Source organism: Nerophis ophidion, linkage group LG16 (genome assembly GCF_033978795.1).
Source record: "Nerophis ophidion isolate RoL-2023_Sa linkage group LG16, RoL_Noph_v1.0, whole genome shotgun sequence".
In the NCBI taxonomy this organism is placed as follows: domain Eukaryota; kingdom Metazoa; phylum Chordata; class Actinopteri; order Syngnathiformes; family Syngnathidae; genus Nerophis; species Nerophis ophidion.
Window position 1 is genome coordinate 21322209 of NC_084626.1, and position 22184 is coordinate 21344392.

Below are 22184 nucleotides of genomic sequence, written 5' to 3' on the forward strand. Positions count from 1 at the left end.
AAACTTTTTTGTCTCCCATTATTTTATTCCTCTCCTACAGCATCCATTGTAATACATCATGCAAGTGAGGCAATAATATCATCTATCATCTTCTAGCAACTTTAATGACAGCCCATAGCTACTGTCCTTACTGGGGAGTTGGCAACACTGGAAGATAAAGAGAGATCAGAAGAGACTGAGGACAGTGAGGAAGGAGATATCAAAGAGATTAACAACACAGATGCAGAGGATGAAGACCCAGCTGAGAAAACAGGGGAGATGATTTAAATTTCTAATTTATTGTTAATTAAAACTAGCATTAAGAGGCCACGGTTCAGGGAGAACTGCTGGAGTCCAAAGTATAAATTGACGTTAAAAAAAGTATTTTTTTTTTTCAAACGCATCATACCACAAAAGTCTCACTCTTGTCGTTTTCTGAAACTTCTGAAACAAACTATTGTGTTTATGCCGAGAAAGTAAAGCATTTGCATATTACCTTGGCAGACACTTTTGAACTTTGACTCATCGTTAAAATCATGTATTTTTTTATTTTTTTTATTTAACATTGTGAAAAAACGGATACATGTACCGTATTTTTCGGATTATAAATCGCTCCGGAGTATACGTCGCACCGGCCGAAAATGCATAAAAAATATATATACGTCGCACTGGAGTACAAGTCGCATTTTTGGGGGAAATTTATTTGATAAAATCCAACACCAAGAATAGACATTTGAAAGGCAATTTAAAATAATAAAGAATAGTGAACAACAGGCTGAATAAGTGTACGTTATATGAGGCATAAATAACCAACTGAGAAGGTGCCTGGTATGTTAACGTAACATATGGTAAGAGTCATTCAAATAACTATAATATATAGAACATGCTATACGTTTACCAAACAATCTGTCACGCCTAATCGATAAATCCGATGAAATATTCTTCCTCGATGTCGCTTCTAAACAACTCTGCCAACTCCAAAGGTATGTGCCGCTTCCTCTTGTCGTTGTCTGCTGCATTCTTCACTACGTCCAGCTTGTAATCTGCAGTACATGATTTCCTTTTCGATCAAATTTTTGTTCAGCCCTTCTCAGCTTTTATAAGTTACCCCCAATGTTGAAATGATCCATATTAATAGCTACGGCAGTAGCATACAGCAGTTAGTATTCCATTACCCACAATACACTTCTGCCATGACCCTCCTCGGCCGAATTCTTATTGGTTGACGTGTGTGTGACGATTGCTGACATTTCCTTCTTCTCTTATGCGAATGAGATAAATAATATTATTTAATATTTTACGGTAATGTGTTAATAATTTCACACATAAGTCGCTCCGGAGTATATGTTGCACCCCTGGCCAAACTATGAAAAAAACTGCGACTTATAATCCGAAAAATACGGTGGTTGACATAGTCAACACTGCAAGCTATGATGCCCAATTTGGATATTTTGTTAAGTTTGATCTTCTTTTTTTTTTTACGTATTTGGTCACATGACCAATAAAGCTATGCAATTTTTTTGCATGTCTAATATAAAAGGATTGCATAAAACAGAAAATCACACGCGGAGCCCCCATCCACGTCGGTGTCGGTCCTGGTGAATTTGCAAGTTCGAGGAGGTATATTTGCATTCAGTCAACATTTATTATTCCCTATAAGAGATTATGGGAGAGGGCCAAAAACGTAATGCACTTTAAAAAAATTACTGTCGATTTTATGATAAAAATTTGGCAGCTCAGTCGCCAGAATTTGACCATCGGAATAACAATGGTACCTTTTTTCAATGTATTCGAAAATGTTTTAAGGATAGCCAAAATTTTGGCGACTGAGCTGCCAGTTTTCATCGTAAATCCCACAGATTCTGTTTACAGCAATGTCGTTAGTGTCGGCACACATGTTTGTACGGAGGAACATGTGAGTGAGTAAGTCCTCCTATATTTTTATTCTTATTATAATATTTTTATATTTTGTTTACATTCATACCCCCCATTATTTGGATGGTGACTTCATGGCTTACAGACTTTGACATTACACATTATTTCAAATTCCATCCATCCATTCATCCATCCATTTGTTACCGCTTAGATTTGGCAAGATGGCGGCGCCCGGACGGGCTGCGACACTGCGGTGCTCTTGCTAAAGATGGAACATTTGGCGGAAATGCCGGACAGTTCTGCAGACTTCATGGCTGGCTCGCATCGTGGTCACTCCGTGATCACGTACGACCGCCAGACACTTCTGGATATGGACACATCGGGCCGTTTTGGACTGATAGACGCGGGCGTGCTAAACATGCTAACTAGCATGGGGATACGTCGGCGGCTACATCCAGCGGCCTGTGAAGCAGCGGAGTCTAGTGGCAGCGGGGGCCGTCTACGGAGCAGACGCCAGCGGTGTGATCGGAAACGCGGATGTCGAGCGGGGCTAAAAACAAAGCAGAAGGCTAATCCCCACAGAACACCACTTCCCTCCACCCTGAAGACGGATTTAAATAAGGAATGCGAGACTACTGGTCTGGGTAAGGAGTCAGTTAAATTAGAACAAGTTTTTTCTGCTTTGAGTGTTTCAGAGTTGGACATGTGTTTTACTGAGGTGGCTAACTATGATGCGTGCAGTTTATCAAAGCAACAAACAAACAATCGGAAAATCCCCGTTACTGAGGTGGCTAACCATGATGCGTGCAGTTTATCAAAGCAACAATCAAACAATCGGAAAATTCCCGTCGTATCAATTCCTAGATATGGTCGTAATTATACTGAATGCACTGGGCATAATAAACACAACATTATTAATATTGCTACTACGGATAATTTGATCAAAAATTCCCTAAAACAGCCCACTACCTATAATATAGGTTTTTTAAACATAAGATCATTGTCTCCCAAAACGTTGTTAGTTAATGATATCATCAGAGACAACAATCTTAACGTCATCGGTCTCAGTGAAACCTGGCTTAAACCAAACGACTTTTTTGCGCCAAATGAGGCATGTCCTCCTAACTTTACACATGCGCATATTGCCCGTCCGCTTAAAAGGGGTGGGGGGGTCGCACTAATATACAACGAAAACTTTAACCTTAGTCCTAACATAAATAATAAATATAAATCGTTTGAGGTGCTTACTATGAGGTCTGTCACACCGCTGCCTCTACACCTGGCTGTTATCTACCGCCCCCCAGGGCCCTGTTCGGACTTCATCAATGAATTCTCAGAGTTCGTTGCTGATCTAGTGACACACGCCGATAATATAATCATAATGGGGGACTTTAATATCCATATGAATACCCCATCGGACCCACCGTGCGTAGCGCTCCAGACTATAATTGATAGCTGTGGTCTCACACAAATAATAAATGAACCCACGCATCGCAACGGTAATACGATAGACCTAGTGCTTGTCAAGGGTATCACCGCTTCCAAAGTTACGATACTCCCGTATACTAAAGTATTGTCCGATCATTACCTTATAAAATTCGAGGTTCAGACGCATGTTCGTCAAACTAATAATAATAATAACTGCTATAGCAGCCGCAACATTAATACGGCCACAACGACAGCTCTTGCTGACCTACTGCCCTCGGTAATGGCACCATTCCCAAAGTATGTGGGCTCTATTGATAACCTCACTAACAACTTTAACGACGCCCTGCGCGAAACCATTGATAACATAGCACCGCTAAAGTTAAAAAAGGCTCCAAAAAAGCGCACCCCGTGGTTTACAGAAGAAACTAGAGCTCAGAAATTATTATGCAGAAAGCTGGAACGCAAATGGCGCACGACTAAACTTGAGGTGCACCATCAAGCATTTAGTGATGGTTTAATAACTTATAAACGCATGCTTACCTTAGCTAAAGCTAATTATTACTCAAATCTCATCCACCGCAATAAAAACGATCCTAAATTTTTGTTTAGTACGGTAGCATCGCTAACCCAACAAGGGACTCCTTCCAGTAGCTCCACCCACTCAGCTGATGACTTTATGCAATTCTTTAGTAAGAAAATTGAAGTCATTAGAAAGGAGATTAAAGACAATGCGTCCCAGCTACAACGGGGTTCTATTAACACTGACACGATTGTATATACGGCGGATACTGCCCTCCAAAATAGTTTCTCTCGTTTTGAGGAAATAACATTAGAGGAATTGTTACAACGTGTAAATGGAATAAAACAAACAACATGTTTACTTGACCCTCTTCCAGGGAAACTGATCAAGGAGCTCTTTGTATTATTAGGTCCATCAGTGCTAAATATTATAAACTTATCACTTTCCTCGGGCACTGTTCCCCTAGCATTCAAAAAAGCGGTTATTCATCCTCTTCTTAAAAGACCTAACCTCGATCCTGACCTCATGGTAAACTACCGACCGGTGTCTCACCTTCCCTTTATTTCAAAAATCCTCGAAAAAATTGTTGCGGAGCAGTTAAATGAACACTTAGCGTCTAACAATCTATGTGAAACCTTTCAATCCGGTTTCAGGGCAAATCACTCGACGGAGACAGCCCTCGCAAAAATGACTAATGATCTATTGCTAACGATGGATTCTGATGCGTCATCTATGTTGCTGCTCCTCGATCTTAGCGCTGCTTTCGATACCGTCGATCATAATATTTTATTAGAACGTATCAAAACACGAATTGGTATGTCAGACTTAGCCCTGTCTTGGTTTAACTCTTATCTTACTGATAGGATGCAGTGTGTCTCCCATAACAATGTGACCTCGGACTACGTTAAGGTAACGTGTGGAGTTCCCCAGGGTTCGGTCCTTGGCCCTGCACTCTTCAGCATCTACATGCTGCCGCTAGGTGACATCATACGCAAATACGGTGTTAGCTTTCACTGTTATGCTGATGACACCCAACTAAAGCTGACCAACACGCCGGATTGTAGTCAGCTGGAGGCGTGTCTTAATGAAATTAAACAATGGATGTCCGCTAACTTTTTGCAACTCAACGCCAAAAAAACGGAAATGCTGATTATCGGTCCTGCTAGACACCGAACTCTATTTAATAATACAACTCTAACATTTGACAACCAAACAATTAAACAAGGCGACACGGTAAAGAATCTGGGTATTATCTTCGACCCAACTCTCTCCTTTGAGGCACACATTAAAAGCGTTACTAAAACGGCCTTCTTTCATCTCCGTAATATCGCTAAAATTCGCTCCATTCTGTCCACTAAAGACGCTGAGATCATTATCCATGCGTTTGTTACGTCTCGCCTCGACTACTGTAACGTATTATTTTCGGGTCTCCCCATGTCTAGCATTAAAAGATTACAGTTGGTACAAAATGCGGCTGCTAGACTTTTGACAAGAACAAGAAAGTTTGATCACATTACGCCTGTACTGGCTCACCTGCACTGGCTTCCTGTGCACTTAAGATGTGACTTTAAGGTTTTACTACTTACGTATAAAATACTACACGGTCTAGCTCCATCCTATCTTGCCGATTGTATTGTACCATATGTCCCGGCAAGAAATCTGCGTTCAAAGGACTCCGGCTTGTTAGTGATTCCCAAAGCCCAAAAAAAGTCTGCGGGCTATAGAGCGTTTTCCGTTCGGGCTCCAGTACTCTGGAATGCCCTCCCGGTAACAGTTCGAGATGCCACCTCAGTAGAAGCATTTAAGTCTCACCTTAAAACTCATTTGTATACTCTAGCCTTTAAATAGACTCCCTTTTTAGACCAGTTGATCTGCTGTTTCTTTTCTTTTTCTTCTATGTCCCACTCTCCCCTGTGGAGGGGGTCCGGTCCGATCCGGTGGCCATGTACTGCTTGCCTGTGTATCGGTTGGGGACATCTCTGCGCTGCTGATCCGCCTCGACATCTCTGCGCTGCTGATCCGCCTCCGCTTGGGATGGTTTCCTGCTGGCTCCGCTGTGAACGGGACTCTCGCTGCTGAGTTGGACCCGCTTTGGACTGGACTCTCGCGACTATGTTGGATCCATTGTGGATTGAACTTTCACAGTATCATGTTAGACCCGCTCGACATCCATTGCTTTCCTCCTCTCTAAGGTTCTCATAATCATTATTGTCACAGACGTCCCACTGGATCATTATTGTCACCGATGTCCCACTGGGTGTGAGTTTTCCTTGCCCTTATGTGGGCCTACCGAGGATGTCGTGGTGGTTTGTGCAGCCCTTTGAGACACTAGTGATTTAGGGCTATATAAGTAAACATTGATTGATTGATTGATTTACTTTTTAAATTCTGTCAGAACTCTGTACACTGTTGTTGGAATTTTAATTTTCCTGAGGGAAAGTTAAAGTTAAACTACCAATGATTGTCACGCACACACTAGGTGTGGTGAAATGTGTCCTCTGCATTTGACCCATCCCCTTGTACACCCCCTGGGAAGTGAGGGGAGCAGTGGGCAGCAGCGGTGCCACGCCCGGGAATCATTTATGGTGATTTAAGCCCCAATTTAAACCATTGATGCTGAGTGCCAAGCAGGGAGGCAATGGGTCCCATTTTTGTATAGTCTTTGGTATGACTTGGCCGGGGTTTGAAATCACAACCTACCGTTCTCAGGGCAGACACTCTAACCACTAGGCCACTGAGTAGGTACCTCCATTATTTACTTTTTAGATTCTATCAGAACTCTGTACACTGTTGCTGGAATTTTAATTTTCCTGAGGGAACTCTCCTGAAGGAATCAATAAAGTACTATCGATCTATCTATCTTCTAAAACATCGTCTTATCGTCACTGACTTCGTTTTGCTCCTTCATCCACAATTTGCTTCCACGACCGCCTGTTTTGACAAAGAAATGTGTCGTTTGTTACTTTTTGATGTTGTACAGGTTGGATGAATGCGGCCTGAACTGAATGGCTGTATGGCCACGAAATAAAAATACTCTATACATCATGTATTTACTTTCTTATTGTATTTTCTATCTATTATATTTTATTAAGTTTTTTTTCCGTTATTTAATTAAATGTTTTATTTTTAATTTTGGATTCAATTAAATTTTTAATCCAAGCTATGGTTTACCCTGATGATATTTCTGTATAACATTATAGGGGACCTATTATGCAAAACCAACTTTTCTTACTTATTAGTACCTGTTTTTGTGTATTTGTCCCTAAAATGCGAAATCAAACCATGGAGACCTTGTGTGGATATTTATGAAACAATCTTGCCTTTTTCTAAACATGGTCCTAACAAGCTGTTTGAAATTTGACACTTTAGTGACCTATTTTGTCTTCGTGACCTCAGCGGATATCTCCATATATGGTAAAAATTTACCCAAAGTGTTTTCCGTCATTTCTATTTGGTTGTAGTCCGAGGTTTTAGTCAATTAGTTCTTTATTCTTTTTCTCTATCATCTTGTTGTGGGGCAGACTGTCTCATACATGCACATGCCTCTTCCGCTGTTGCCATTTCTAGAAAAAATTAGGGTATAGATATTATTAGTGTTGCCCCGATACCAATATTTTGGTACCGGTACCGGTATTTCAATACTTTTTGGTACCTTTCGGTACTTTTCTGAATAAAGCGGACCACAAAAAATGTCATTATTGGCTTTATTATAACAAAAAGGGTACATTAAACATATGCTTATTATTGCAAGTTTGTCCCTAAATAAAATAGTGAATATACAAGACAACTTGTCTTCTAGTAGTAAGTAAACATACAAAGGCTTCTAATTAGTCTGCTGACATATGCAGTAACATATTGTGTCATTTTCCATTCTATTATTTTGTAAAAATTATTAAGGACAACTGGTAAAAAAAATGAATTATTATTCTACTTGTTCATTTACTGTTAACATCTGCTTACTTTGTCTTTTAACATGTTGTAACTACACTTCTGTTAGATTGTAATAATCACTTATTCTTCTGTTGTTTGATACTTTACACTAGTTGTGGATGATACCACAAATTTAGGTATCAATCTGATACCAAGTAGTTACTGGATCATACATTTGTCATATTTAAAGTCCTCATGTGTCCCGGGACATATTTCCGTAGTTTATAAACATAATATACATTTTTTTTCAAACGAAATAAGATTTTGTGATGCCAAAAATATCGACATAATCATACTAGTATCAACTGGATACGTTCCTGTACTTTGTATCATTACAGTGGATGTCAGGTGTAGATCCACCAATGGTGTTTGTTTACATTTTGATGCTGGTGAACTACGGTGTGTTGTGAAGCATATTTAGATATTCCTCGTCCAGCAGGGATGATACTTGTAAGAAACTTACTTTATTTTTGATGCCATGGAGGCGAAGATTAGTGATTTAGAAGTAGCTACAACACTGCCGACCGGAGATGGACGTTAGCCACTAGCTAGCTAGCCATGTTTTAAAGCACCTCTTTCTGAGGGCCTTTCAATGTTATAACTTCACCTTTAACTTTTTTAAGCCAAAATGCATCTGTTCTCCCTTTTCTGTCTACACACTGTGTCTGATTGTAAGTACTCTGTGATTGTGCGCTGCCGAACATGCTCGTCTGCTCGTGAACCAATAATGAACATGACGTGATGGCACCGGGGAGCTGGGGGTGGGGGACCGGTACTTTTTAGAGACGGTATAGTACCAAATATGATTCATTAGTATCGCGGTACTATACCTACACCTCTATACCAGGGGTCGGCAACCTTTACCACACAAAGAGCCATTTTGACCCGTTTCACAAAGTAAAGAAAACAATGGGAGCCACATAACTCTTTTGAAATTATAATGAAATATTACTGCATACAGAGTTTTTTTTGCTTTGTGCTATGTATAAACCAGGGGTCTCAGACACGCGGCCCGCACTTTAATATGAAAATTTCATTTTAGTGCGGCCCGCGAGTTTTATATGGATGCCGCTTGACAGCGCCACACCTGCCAACCGTCCCAATTTTCCCGAGAGACTCCTGAATTTCATGGTAATTATTCTCTCGAATGTACTCTGGTGTTCACCCAATGAACAATAATAAGGGCATACAATGATGGCAATACCGCTAGCGCCCTCTACATCTTGTACAAATAGCTTGCCAGCTCAAAGAATTGTTTGACGAGGCTATTGCAGACTCACGTAACAGACTGCAAGGCATCCTTATTCAACAGCAATACAGGTCACACTGAGGCTGGCCGTTTAAACAACTTTAGCACTCTTACTAAATTGCGCCACACTGTGAATCCACACCAAACAAGAATGACAAACACATTTCAGGAGAACATCCGCACTGTAACACAACATAAACCCGACATAACAAATACCCAGAATCCCATGTATCTCTGACTCTTCCGGGCTACATTATACACCCAGCTACCACCGTGCGTCGGTTGAGGTGGGCGGGGTTGGGGGGTGGGGGGGTTTATAATGTAGCCTGGAAGAGTTAGGGTTACATGGGATTCTGGGTATTTGTTCTGTCGTGTTTATGTTGTGTTATAGTGAAGATGTTCTCCCAAAATGTGTTTGTCATTCTTGTTTGGTGTGGGTTCACAGTGTGGCGCATATTAGTAAGATTGTCAAAGTTGTTTATATCACAACCCTCAGTGTGACCTTTATGGCTGTTGAGCAAGCATGCCCTGCAGTAGCGTATTCGTTCAGATTGAGGTCGCATCCAAAATGTGACCGGCCGGCCAGCACGCAGATAGCATGGTGAAAATCCTGGCGCGATGACATGTAGAAAGGGTGTTAGATACATTGTCATCATGGCACGTCCTCAAAGTTGATGTCTGGGTGAAAATCGAAAAATGTCAACCCGGGAGATTTCTGATAAAGACACTGAACCTTAGAAATCTACCGGACTTCTGCGGGCGGTCAGCAAGTATGCGGCTGAGCCACATCAGAGTGGTCAAAGAGCTGCATGTGGCTCCGGAGCCGCGGGTTGCCGACCCCTGCTCTATACCGTACAACCCTAGTTCTAATTGATATATGTCAGTAGACTCTATATAGAAGTGCTCAAAACTACAATATGGCTGACGGGGAGAAGACGCAGTTGAAGTGGAGGCACGCCCCAAAAAACGCCAACAAAATGGCGTGTGCTGTAGGGACGTTTTTTTTTTTAACCAACTGATAGATTAAAACTTTTATTAGTAGATTGCACAGAACAGTACATATTTCGTACAATTGACCACTAAATGGTAACACCCGAATAAGTTTTTCAACTTGTTTAAGTCGGTCCACGTTAATCAATTCACGGTCAGAAAACAACTTGAAGAAGGTCTGTAAAACATAATCCATCCAGGCTTAAATTTTAACCAAAAAAACACAATTGCATGTTATGTAGATCACAAAGAAGTGTTTTACATGTAAAAAAAAAAAAATTAATTATAATATGACCTCTTTAACATCAAGTGTTCCACTGCACGCACATGAATGGAAACATATATGAAATCACACAAATAACGAGTTGGTCCAGATGCCAATACTCGGAAAAATCAATACATTTATGCAACACGACAACATAGCTGACCTTTGCTTGCTGAAGCATTTGATCAATAGACGCTGCAATAAAGGCTGTTTCATCAATACTGCACGGCAGCGACAAACTAAATATAATTTTCATGGCCATGTTTGGTGGCTAGTGAACTGCAAAAACTGAAATCTAAGTAAGAATAAATATCCCAAATAAGGGAGATATTTGCTTTTTTTCTGTCTGATAAGATCATTCTTCTCACTATGAAGATTTTATGTTAGAGTGTTTTGCTTGTTTTAAGGATTTTGATCCTGAATGGTCTCAGTAAGATATTACAGCTTGTTGGTGAGATTTGATGACCTATATTTGCATGCTTGAAACTAGAATATCAACTGTGGCGAAGCTGTGTCATTAACACTGACTGTTGTGGTAGTGTTTATATGCGTGAAAGCAGACTCCAGAGACTTCATGTAAACTTCACACAGCTTCCTTTACTCGTTCTTCTTCATCCCCTTAATCCCCACAATACACTCAACGGCGCCCCCTCTGGACGCTATGTGATATTGTACTGAACATCTGTACACTGACAAGTATAAAACTACTTTTTAAAAGTAATAATTTCTTTTTTCAAGCATGAAAAAAAATCATGATTTTAACAGTGTCAGAGGGGTTAGTGCGTTTGCCTCACAATACGAAGGTCCTGAGTAGTCAGGGTTCAATCCCGGGCTCGTGATCTTTCTGTGTGGAGTTTGCATGTTCTCCCCATGACTGCGTGGGTTCCCTCCGGGTACTCCGGCTTCCTCCCACTTCCGAAGACATGCACCTGGGGATAGGTTGATTGGCAACACTAAATTGGCCCTAGTGTGTGAATGTGAGTGTGAATGTTGTCTGTCTATCTGTGTTGGCCCTGCGATGACGTGGCGACTTGTCCAGGGTGTACGCCGCTTTCCGCCCGATTGTAGCTGAGATAGGCACCAGCGCCCCCCGCCACCCCAAAAGGGAATGAGCGGTAGGGGATGGATGGATGGATGGATGGATGGACTTTGACATAATTGTGTCTCATATTAAAACCGATGACAGCCAAATGGACTTTGCTGTTTTATTTTCAATGAAACAATAGAAAATATGTACTCATTTAATAGTACAGTTGTTATTAGTGAGAATATACTTATTTTAAAGGCCTACTGAAACCCACTACTACCCATCACCCAGTCTGATAGTTTATATATCAATGATGAAATATTAACATTGTAACACATGCCAATACGACATTTTTAGTTTACTAAATTACAATTATAAATTTCGAAATGATGACGCGTGTTTGTGATGTTATTGGTTGGAGGGGACATATTTGGGATTTGGGAAGCTTTAGCCTTTAGCCACACAAACACACAGTGTTTCCTTGTTTAAAATTCCGGGAGGTGAAGCTTTACTATGGATCAGAGCGGTCAAGCCAACATGGATCCTGACCACTTGTCAACCGGCAGGTTTCGGTGAGAAAATTGTGGTAAAAAGTTGCCTTTTACCGGAGATCAGCGGAGCTTGCGCTGTCCATGCAGCTGCCGTGACTTCCCTCAGAGACTGGCGTCAAGACACCCGTGGACACACCCTTCCGGCTATCAGGTACTATTTAACTCACTAAAACACTAGCAACACAATAGAAAGATAAGGGATTTCCCAGAATTATCCTAGTAAATGTGTCTAAAAACATCTGAATCGCTCCCAATGCAATCGCCTTCTTGTTTTTAACTTAATTTTATTTTATTTTTTTCTGGTCCTTCACTATTAATATCTTCAATCACAAATCTTTCATCCTAGCTCAAATTAATGGGGAAATTGTCGCTGTCTCGGTCCGAATAGCTCTTGATGTTGGGGGCTCCCATTATAAACAATGTGAGGATGTGAGGAGCCCTCATACCCTTGACATCATCGTCTGCTACTTCCGGTAAAGGCGAGGCTTTTTTATTAGCGACCAAAAGCTGCGAACTTTATCGTCGATGTTCTCTACTAAATCCTTTCAGCAAAAATATGGCAATATCGCGAAATGATCAAGTATGACACATAGAATGGACCTGCTATCCCCATTTAAATAAGAACATCTCATTTCAGTAGGCCTTTAAGGTATTTTTGGGTTCATTGAGGTTAGCTAATTTGACTTGTTTTGGAAAGTCTTGACAAGCCATTTTTTCTCATTCTATTGGCAGATAATTTTGCTTACTTCGAATAAAATACCCCAAATTGTTGTTGTTTTTTCTTGTTTTTGAACACTGACTTTTTGCAGTGTAATAGTTAGAGTTAAAGTTAAAGCACCAATGATTGTCACACACACACTAGGTGTGGCGAAATTATTCTCTGCATTTGACCCATCACCCTTGATCACCCCCTGGGAGGTGAGGGGAGCAGTGAGCAGCAGCGGTGAAGCTTTGTTAATTGATGAGCTTTATCTATGATATGTCATAAACTATATATTGAACATATGTTCATACACAATGTGAGTTGTAGTCCTTGCTAGCATCACAAGGTCGCCATTTGCTCTTTGCTCGGTTGTCTGCAGGCTCCAGCGTGTCCACCGGTGGTTCCTTTAGTTTTATTGACTGTGGTGGGGTGAAGTGTTATCTTCTCATTTGAAAGACAATCACATCCAGCTCATGTTTGCTTTTTTACACCTCAATGGCAGCCATTGAAAAGCAACTCTCAGGGAGCGTGTCCAAGCTCGCACTCTTGCTGCTTTCATGAAGAAGGGTGATTGCTCTGACCGTACCACTGATGCATGCTGGGTAATTGTGGAACGGTTGGAGGTCCGGGCCATCTGTTTGTTCATCGATAGTGAGCACTCCCCATCTAACAAAGGACACTTTGGTATGACAGTCTTTCATGGATCATAAAAAACAAACAAATGGATTTTCAAACCAGAAAAAATATTTGCAAAGAAAAAAAAAAAAAATGAAATTTATAAATAAATACAACCGTTTTTAATGATTTAAATGAAGACATTCTGTAATATTTGATAAAAGCAGAAACAGCAGTCATGTTATCTGTTTCCTAAGTGTAATAATGGAAAAACATTCGGTAATAATAATAACTAAACTGCAAAAAGTCAGTGTTCAAAAACAAGAAAAAATTTACAAACATTGAGGGTATTTTATTTGAAGTACCGTATTTCCTTGAATTGCCGCCGGGGCGCTAATTAATTTAAAACCTTATCTCACTCCGGCACTTACCAAAGGTATGCAGTAAAAAATTTAGTGTGATGTAAGCTTGGACCTTAAATCCTACTGAATATCTCTTAATCTTCTTCCCGCTTCCGCCATCCTAGTCACTGCCGTTGTGTCCTTGGGCAAGTCACTTTACCCACCTGCTCCCAGTGCCACCCACACTGGTTTAAATGTAACTTAGATATTGGGTTTCACTATGTAAAGCGCTTTGAGTCACTAGAGAAAAGCGCTATATAAATATAATTCACTTCACTTCACTTTATGCGATATCAAATTACCGGTATTGAAATCAGCCTCCTCCATTTTGAAAATGATGACAGGGGAAGTGTCACTCGTGACGTCACGAGTTTGACCAGGTGGTAATACTAAGCATGCGCTAATTATTTTGGGAAGCGAGTTTGACCCGGCAGTAATTCAAGGCAGGCACATACTATATGCCCTGCGGCAATTCAAGGAAATACGGTAAGCAAAATTATCTGCCAATAGAACGAGAAAATTTGGCTTGTAAAGACTTCCCAAAACAAGTAAAATTAGCTAACCTCAATGAACCCAAAAATACCTTAAAATAAATATATTCTCACTAATAACAAGTGCAATTTTCTGGGTAGAAAAAAAAGAACCTTTTTGTTCAATATGGTGAAAAATATTCTTGAATTAAGCAAGTGCTAGTGCCGTTGTCTTGACATAATGATATGCGCTCGGCATCATGATTTTTTTTTTCATGCTTGAAGTAAGAAATTATTACTTTAAAAAAGTAGTTTTACACTTGTGAGTGTTGATGACACAGCTTTGTATTCGTTGATATTCTAATTTCAAGCATGTTTACTCAATATAGGTCATCAAATCTCAGCAACAAGCTGTAATATCTTGCAGAGATCATTTAGGACCAAAACCATTAAAACAAGTAAAACACTCTAACATAAAATCTGCTTAGTGAGAAGAATGATCTTATCGGACAGAAGATAAGAAAATGTCACCTTTATTTGAGATATTTCATCTTACTTAAATTTCAGTTTTTGCAGTGTAGAACATTTTTGATGGACCTGCTATCTGTGCTCTGGAGCTCTGGCCGGGGGCATACTTGCCAACCCTCCCGATTTTCCCAGGAGACTCCCGAATTTCAGTGCACCTCCCGAAAATCTCCCGGAGCAACCGTTATCCCGAATTTCTCCCGATTTCCAACCGGACAACAATATTGGGGCCTTCCTTAAAGGCATTGCCTTTAGCATCCTCTCTCCCCTGAAACGTTCACCCCTTAACAGCTGCATGCTGTCCAGGCGTCCGCTTTTCCTCCATATAAACAGCGTGCCGGTCCAGTCACATAATAATGTAGCGTTGGACGGGTTTAACAATGGTCTTTACTCAAAGATGTCAAGAAATGCTGACATCTTGTATGATCTTTTAACTTGTTTAATGATAACATTTATTTCAAGCGCATGCACACACACAAGTGATTGCAAAGCATACTTGGTCAACAGCCATACAGGTCACACTGACGGTGGCCGTATAAACAACTTTAACACTGTTACAAATATGCGCCGCACTGTGAACCCACACCAAACAAAAATGACAAACACATTTCGGGAGAACATCTGCACCGTAACGCAACATAAACACTACAGAACAAATACCAAGAACCCCTTGCAGCACTATCTCTTCTGGGACGCTACAATAACATCTCCGGCTTTAGGAGCTCAGTGCACAACTGCACACACAACAAGAAGGAGACGAAGCAGAAGAACGAGGAAGAGACATGGCGATGACGAGTAAGAAGAATAAATACGCTTGCAAGTTCCAAAATGATTGCAAAAGAGAATTTCATTTCATCCAGGACAGCTCGAAGGTGGAGGGGTATGCTGCCTGTACCTCAACCCTGGCCCTCCAGCCCCGCCCCACTCCCTATCTCCCGATATTCGGAGGTCTCAAGGTTGGCAAGTATGGCAGGGAGTCATGAAAAGCCGCCGGGCGGTATAGCTCAGTTGGTAGAGCGGCCGTGCCAGCAACTTAAGGGTTGCAGGTTCGATACCCGCTTCCACCATCCTAGTCACTGCCGTTGTGTCCTTGGGCAAGACACTTTACCCACCTGCTCCCAGTGCCACCCACACTGGTTTAAATGTAAAAATTTGATATTGTGTTTCACTTTGTAAAGCGCTTTGAGTCACTAGAGAAAAAGCGCTATAAAAATATAATTCACTTCACTTCACTTATTAGATGGTGTCTAGTGTCTGAATCCATGAGTTAAAGGCGTAACATAAGAGAGCCACAGAGCTCACCTAAAACAGTACCAAGTTTACACAAAAATTGTAACACGTAGCATGTGTGCTAACGATAGCATGATTACAGTCAGCATGTTTCACATACCAAGTTATACGACTCAAAGGCTGCAGAAATATAAAAAAAAAAAAAGCAAAATTAGGAGAAAGATTTAGCATGCTTAAGTTAGCTTGCTAGCATACTATTTTTTTTTCATGCTAACAGGTAACAAGTGTCACATACCAAGTTTTATGACTCTGGGTGAAACGGTTGCAAAATTAGCTAAAAAAGTTAACATGTTAATGTTAGCATGCTAGCAAGCTAACGTGAGCATGATAATAGTTAGCTTGTGTCACATATCAAGTTACATGACTCTAAGGTGCATGGCCGGGGAATTTGAGAACATTTAGCAAAAAAGTTAGCACTTTAATGTTAATGCATGCTAACAGTTTACAAGTGCCACGTACCAAGTTACATGACTCTGGGGTAAACGTTTTCAAAACTAGCGTAAAAAGTTAGCAAGCTAATGTTAGCATGCTATCAGTTAGCATGTGTCACAATACAAGTTATATTACTGTAATGTGTATGGGGTCTAATTAGAGAAAAAAATGTAGAATCAGCTAAAAAAGGTAGCATGTTCATATTAGTATGCTCGCATGCTAACATTATCATGCTAGCAGTTAACAAGTGTCACATACAAAGTTATATGACTCGAGGGTAAACGGTTGCAAAATGAGCGCAAAAAGAAAATGTGTGCTGCGTTCATGTTAAGTTACTTTATTAGAAGCCACTTTAAACTGTTCATTCTAAAGTGAGCTGGACAAAGTAACTGAGGAGAAGGTCGGGGCTTTTGTGCTTAGGCTGCTGCCCCCGCAACCTGACCCTGCATAAGCGGGAAAAGGTGGATGAAAAGTATATGTAGGGAATATGTAACAATATGTTTGTGTTGTAACATCACAGAACTGTATCTGTGCCATCATTGTGGGATCAAGTCATTCCTATTCCTTTCTCAATACATGCATGTGTAATGCAGCTGTTGGAACGTTCTAGAAGATTACAACAGAAGTTAGCACAGTGCTTAAAGGCCTACTGAAATGAGATTTTCTTATTTAAACGGGGATAGCAGGTCCATTCTATGTGTCATACTTGATCATTTCGCGATATTGCCATATTTTTGCTGAAAGGATTTAGTAGAGAACATCGACGATAAATTTCGCAACTTTTAGTTGCTAACAGAAAAGTCCTGCCTTTACCGGAAGTCGCAGACGATCACGTCATATGTTGATGGCTCCTCACATATTCACATTGTTTTTAATGGGAGCCTCCAACAAAAAGAGCTATTCGGACCGAGAAAACGAGAATTCCCCCATTAATTTGAGCGAGGATGAAAGACTCGTGTTTGAGTATATTAATAGCGACAGACTACAAAATAAATAAATAAATCTAGTTAAAAAAAAAAACACGATCGCATTGGGACGGATTCAGATGTTTTTAGACACATTTACTAGGATAATTCTGGGAAATCCCTTATCTGTCTATTGTGTTGCTAGTGTTTTAGTGAGTTTAATAGTACCTGATAGTCAGAAGGGTGTGTCCACGGGTGTGTTGACGCCAGTGTCTGATGGAAGTCAACGGCAGCTGTATGTGTGTGCGCAGCGCTCATATTTCCTAACAGTCCGTGACGTCACGCGTACACGTCAGCATTCCGCGACGTTTTCAACAGGACACTTAGCGGGAAATTTCAAATTGTAATTTAGTAAACGAAAAAGGCCGTATTGGCATGTGTTGCAATTTTAATATTTCATCATTGATATATAAACTATCGGACTGCGTGGTGGGTAGTAGTGGGTTTCAGTAGGCCTTTAAAATAGTGCAATAACAACTGAAAGAAAAACAGTTTCATTGATGCATTCTTAGAGTAAATGTACTCCATTCAGGTAATTACATTCAATTCGACTGAAGGTATTCAAAAGTGATTGCTCTCCTTTTCTCTCTCTCTCTCTCCTCAGTTGTCATGGCGCTGGGGAAGGCTAGAGTAGCTGATTGCTTTCACCTGGTGATGCTGGAAATTTCACCTGTGAACCTCACTCAGACTACAAGCCTTCAGTTTTCCTCTTAGAAATTATAGTGTGGCTTGGTTATTGAATTTTATTTTTTGTTTTCTCTCAACCTCAACTAACCTTCCTCCCAGCAACTTTGTTTAGTACTTTTTTCATGGCACAGACTACTTCCTCCTGTGAGATTGTGTTTTTTTGTACTGCCCCTGAGCCTTCAGATCAACACCGCCTTTGGAAGGACCATAAAAAATACATTAAATTCAATATAATACATTCAAATAATTGAATACATTAAAATCACTACACTCAATTCAATATAATACATTAAATCCAGTCAACACATTTGTGGAGGTTGCCCTCCAGTGGGTTCTTTGGACCACCAAGTATTGACATGCGAGCAGGATTCAGGTTCAATTTCGTTATTTTTGGGTTTTTTCAAACAAAGTCCTTCTGTGGCTTTTCAGCAATTGTCCTTTTTCTCTTCCTCTCGCTTCAACTCACACTCAAACAACTCTCTCCTCCCGGCTGTTCCCTTTCTACAGAGCGACAGGTGATTAGATAACCAGGCCCAGGTGGGCCATATACGCACCTGTCGCTGATTTCAAAGCCGGTCCTGGCACACCCCGCAGGCCACGCCCCCCTCCACAACATTTAATTCAATTTAATACAAAATGTGTCCAGCACGTGAATATTGTGCATGTATCCGTAGCGCGAGTGCTTACATCATGAAGTGATGTCACAGTTATGTCACAATGATGTCGCAGGGACAGTCCTGTCATGTTACAGCATGAATATCTCAGAGTCTATTTGAAAAAAAGGAAATTGGTTGTTTGAGGTTCATGTTTCCATTTGTTGTTCCTGCTTTTGCTTCGCTGCTCATCACATTGTCAGTTATTTCAAACGTCTGGGACTGAATATGAAAACAATGTTGTAAGATATTTTTGTTGTGGGACAACATTGTCATCAACAAGATAATGTCTTTCGAAAAATACGTTTCAAGGAGTTATATTATTAGAAATTGTGCAAAACAATGTCTGCTTCTAACTTGTAACTCCCTTAGAAGTTTATCAAAGTAGAAGGAAATTCACCTAGAAGTCAACCAAAGTAGAACAATTTAGAACAGGGTCACCAACCTTTTAGAAACCAAGAGCTACTTCTTGAGTACGGATTAATGCGAAGGGCTACCAGTTTGATACACACTTAAAAAAATGCCAGAAATAGCCAATTTGCTCAATTTACCTTTGATAAATAAATCTATAAATATATATATTAAAAAAATGGGTATTTCTGTCTGTCATTCCGTCGTACATTTTTTTTCCTTTTACAGAAGGTTTTTTGTAGAGAATGAATGATGAAAAAAAACCTGAATTGAACGGTCTAAAAGAGGAGAAAACAAGAAAAAAATGAAAACTAAATTTTGAAACATAGTTTATCTTCAATTTTGACTCTTTAAAATTCAAAATTCAACTGAAAAAAATGAAGAGAAAAACTAGCTAATTCAAATTTTTTTGAAAAAATTTAAAAAATAATTTATGGAAAATCATTAGTAATTTTTCCTGATTAAGATTAATTTTCGAATTTTGATGACATGTTTTGAATTGGTTAAAATCCAATCTGCACTTTGTTAGAATATATAACAAATTGGACCAAGCTATATTTCTAACAAAGACGAATCACCATTTCTTCTAGATTTTCCAGAACAAAAATTTCAAAAGGAATTCAAAAGACTTTGTAATAAGATTTAAATTTGATTCTTCAGATTTTCTAGATTTGCCAGAATATTTTGGGGGAATTTTAATTAATAATAAGTTTGAAGAAATATTTCACAAATAATCTTTGTCAAAAAAACAGAAACAAAAATGAAGAATGAAATTAAAACGTATTTTAATTTCTTTACAATAAAAAAAAAAAATACTTGAACATTGATTTAAATTATCAGGAAAGAAGAGGAAGGAATTTAAAAGGTAAAAAGTTATACGTGTTTAAAAATCCTAGAATCATTTTTAAGGTTGTATTTTTTCTCTAAAATTGTCGTTCTGAAAGTTATAAGAAGCAAAGTAAAAAAAAAAATAATTAATTTATTTAAACAAGTGAAGACCAAGTCTTTAAAATATTTTTGGGGATTTTCAAATTCTATTTGAGTTTTGTCTCTCTTGGAATTAAAAATGTCGAGCAAAGCGAGACCAGCTTGCTAGTAAATAAATAAAATTTAAAAAATAGAGGCAGCTCACTGCTAAGTGCTGCTAATTTTAGAACAGGCCAGCAGGCTACTCATCTGGTTCTTACGGGCTACCTGGTGCCCGCGGGCACCGCGTTGGTGACCCCTGATTTAGAGGTCGACCAAAGTAGAAATTACTTAGAAGTCAACCAAAGTAGGAAATAATTTATTCAGAAACCCACCAAAGTAGAGTATTTCACTTAGAAGTCAACCAAACCAGGGGAATTAACTTAGAATTCCACCAAAGTTCAATATTCAATTTCTAAGTCAACCAAAATAAGAGATAATTACGGTAACTTAAAATTAAACCAAAGTAAAAAATAATTCATTTAGAATACCCCTAAAATAGAATAATGTAGTAACCAAAGTAGAAGATGAGTCACTTACAAGTCAATAAAAGCAGGATAATTCACTTAGAAGTCCTTCAAAGTAAAATATTTAACTTTAAAATCAACCAAAGTAAAATTTGATTCAACTTAATTTTGGAGGGATAGCCCATTGAGAGGCAGGGTCTCGTTTTCAAAGGGGGTCCCAACACAAATAATTAACTTAGGGAGTCGAATGGAGTAAAGGATAAGTGACTTAGAAGTCAACAAACCAAAGTATGAATACCTTAAAAGTCAACCAAATAAAAATATAATTCCCTTAAAAGTCCACCAAAGTAAACACTTTTATTCAGAAGTCAACCAAAGTAAAAGATAATTACATACATATAAACGTTTATTTGAAGTAGGGACAGATACGGAAACATAAATATCTGAAACAGTTATCCAATGTATGCATCATAGTGTTTGTAGCCAAAGCTAATTTACAGCACTTGTCCCCAACAAATTTAAGTCAACTAAAGAAAAATATAATTCACGTAGAAGTCCAACAAAGTAAAAAATGTAGTTATAAGTAAACCAAAGTGGAATGATTTAGTTAGAAGTCACCCAAAGTAGAATAGAAAACCGAGTAGAAAAGAGTAGTCTTTGAAGAAGCAGGTTTTATCCACATCGCCTGGGTAAACATTTCCATCTATCCATCCATTTTTATCTACCGCTTGTCCCGTTTGGGGTCGTGGGGGGTCGCTGGAGCCTATCCCAGCTGCATTCGGGTGGATGGTGGTGTACACCCTGGACAAGTCGCCATCTCATCACAGGGCCAACACAGATAGACAGACAACATTCACACTCACATTCACACACTAGGGCTAATTTAGTGTTGCCAATCAACCCCAGGTGAATGTCTTTGGAAATGGGAGGAAGCCGGAGTACCCGGAGGGAACCCACGCAGTCACGGGTAGAACATGCAAACTCCACACAGAAAGACCCTGAGCACTAACCCCTGTACTCTACTAAGATAATGTTGACGTGGCAGAAAATCCGAAAGTCTTTAGTCGGCTAAACTTCCTTACTTTTTAAAATCGCGAGGTTTAAAGGCCTGCTGAAATGAGATTTTCTTATTCAAACGGGGATAGCAGGTCCATTCTATGTCATACTTGATCATTTGGCGATATTGCCATATTTTTGCTCAAAGGATTTAGTAGAGAACATCAACGAAAAAGTTCGCAATTTTTGGTCGCTAATAAAAAAGCCTTGCCTTTACCGGAAGTAGCAGACGATGTGCACGTGATGTCACTGGTTGTAGGGCTCCTCACATCCTCACATTTTTTATAATATGAGCCTCCAGCAGCAAGAGCTATTCGGACCGAAAAAGCGACAATTTCCCCATTAATTTGAGCGAGGATGAAAGATTCGTGGATGAGGAAACTTAGAGTGAAGCACAAAAAAAAAAAAGCGACGGCTCCAGGCGGCGACAGTGGGACCGTTTCAGATGTAATTAGACACATTTACTAGGATTATTCTGGAAGATCCCTTATCTGCTTATTGTTTTAAATAGTGTTTTAGTGAGATTGTAAAGTCATACCTGAAAGTCGGATGGCTGCGGTGAACGCCAGTGTCTCTCAGAGAAGGCAATGGAGGAGCCAAGATCACAGCTGCCTTTTTGAGCTGCAGGAGGAGGTCATATAATCCACTGAAGTCTCCGGTAAGAGCCGACTTAATATCACAATTTTCCCATCCAAAAACTTGCTGGTTGACGTAGAGAAACATGTTCGC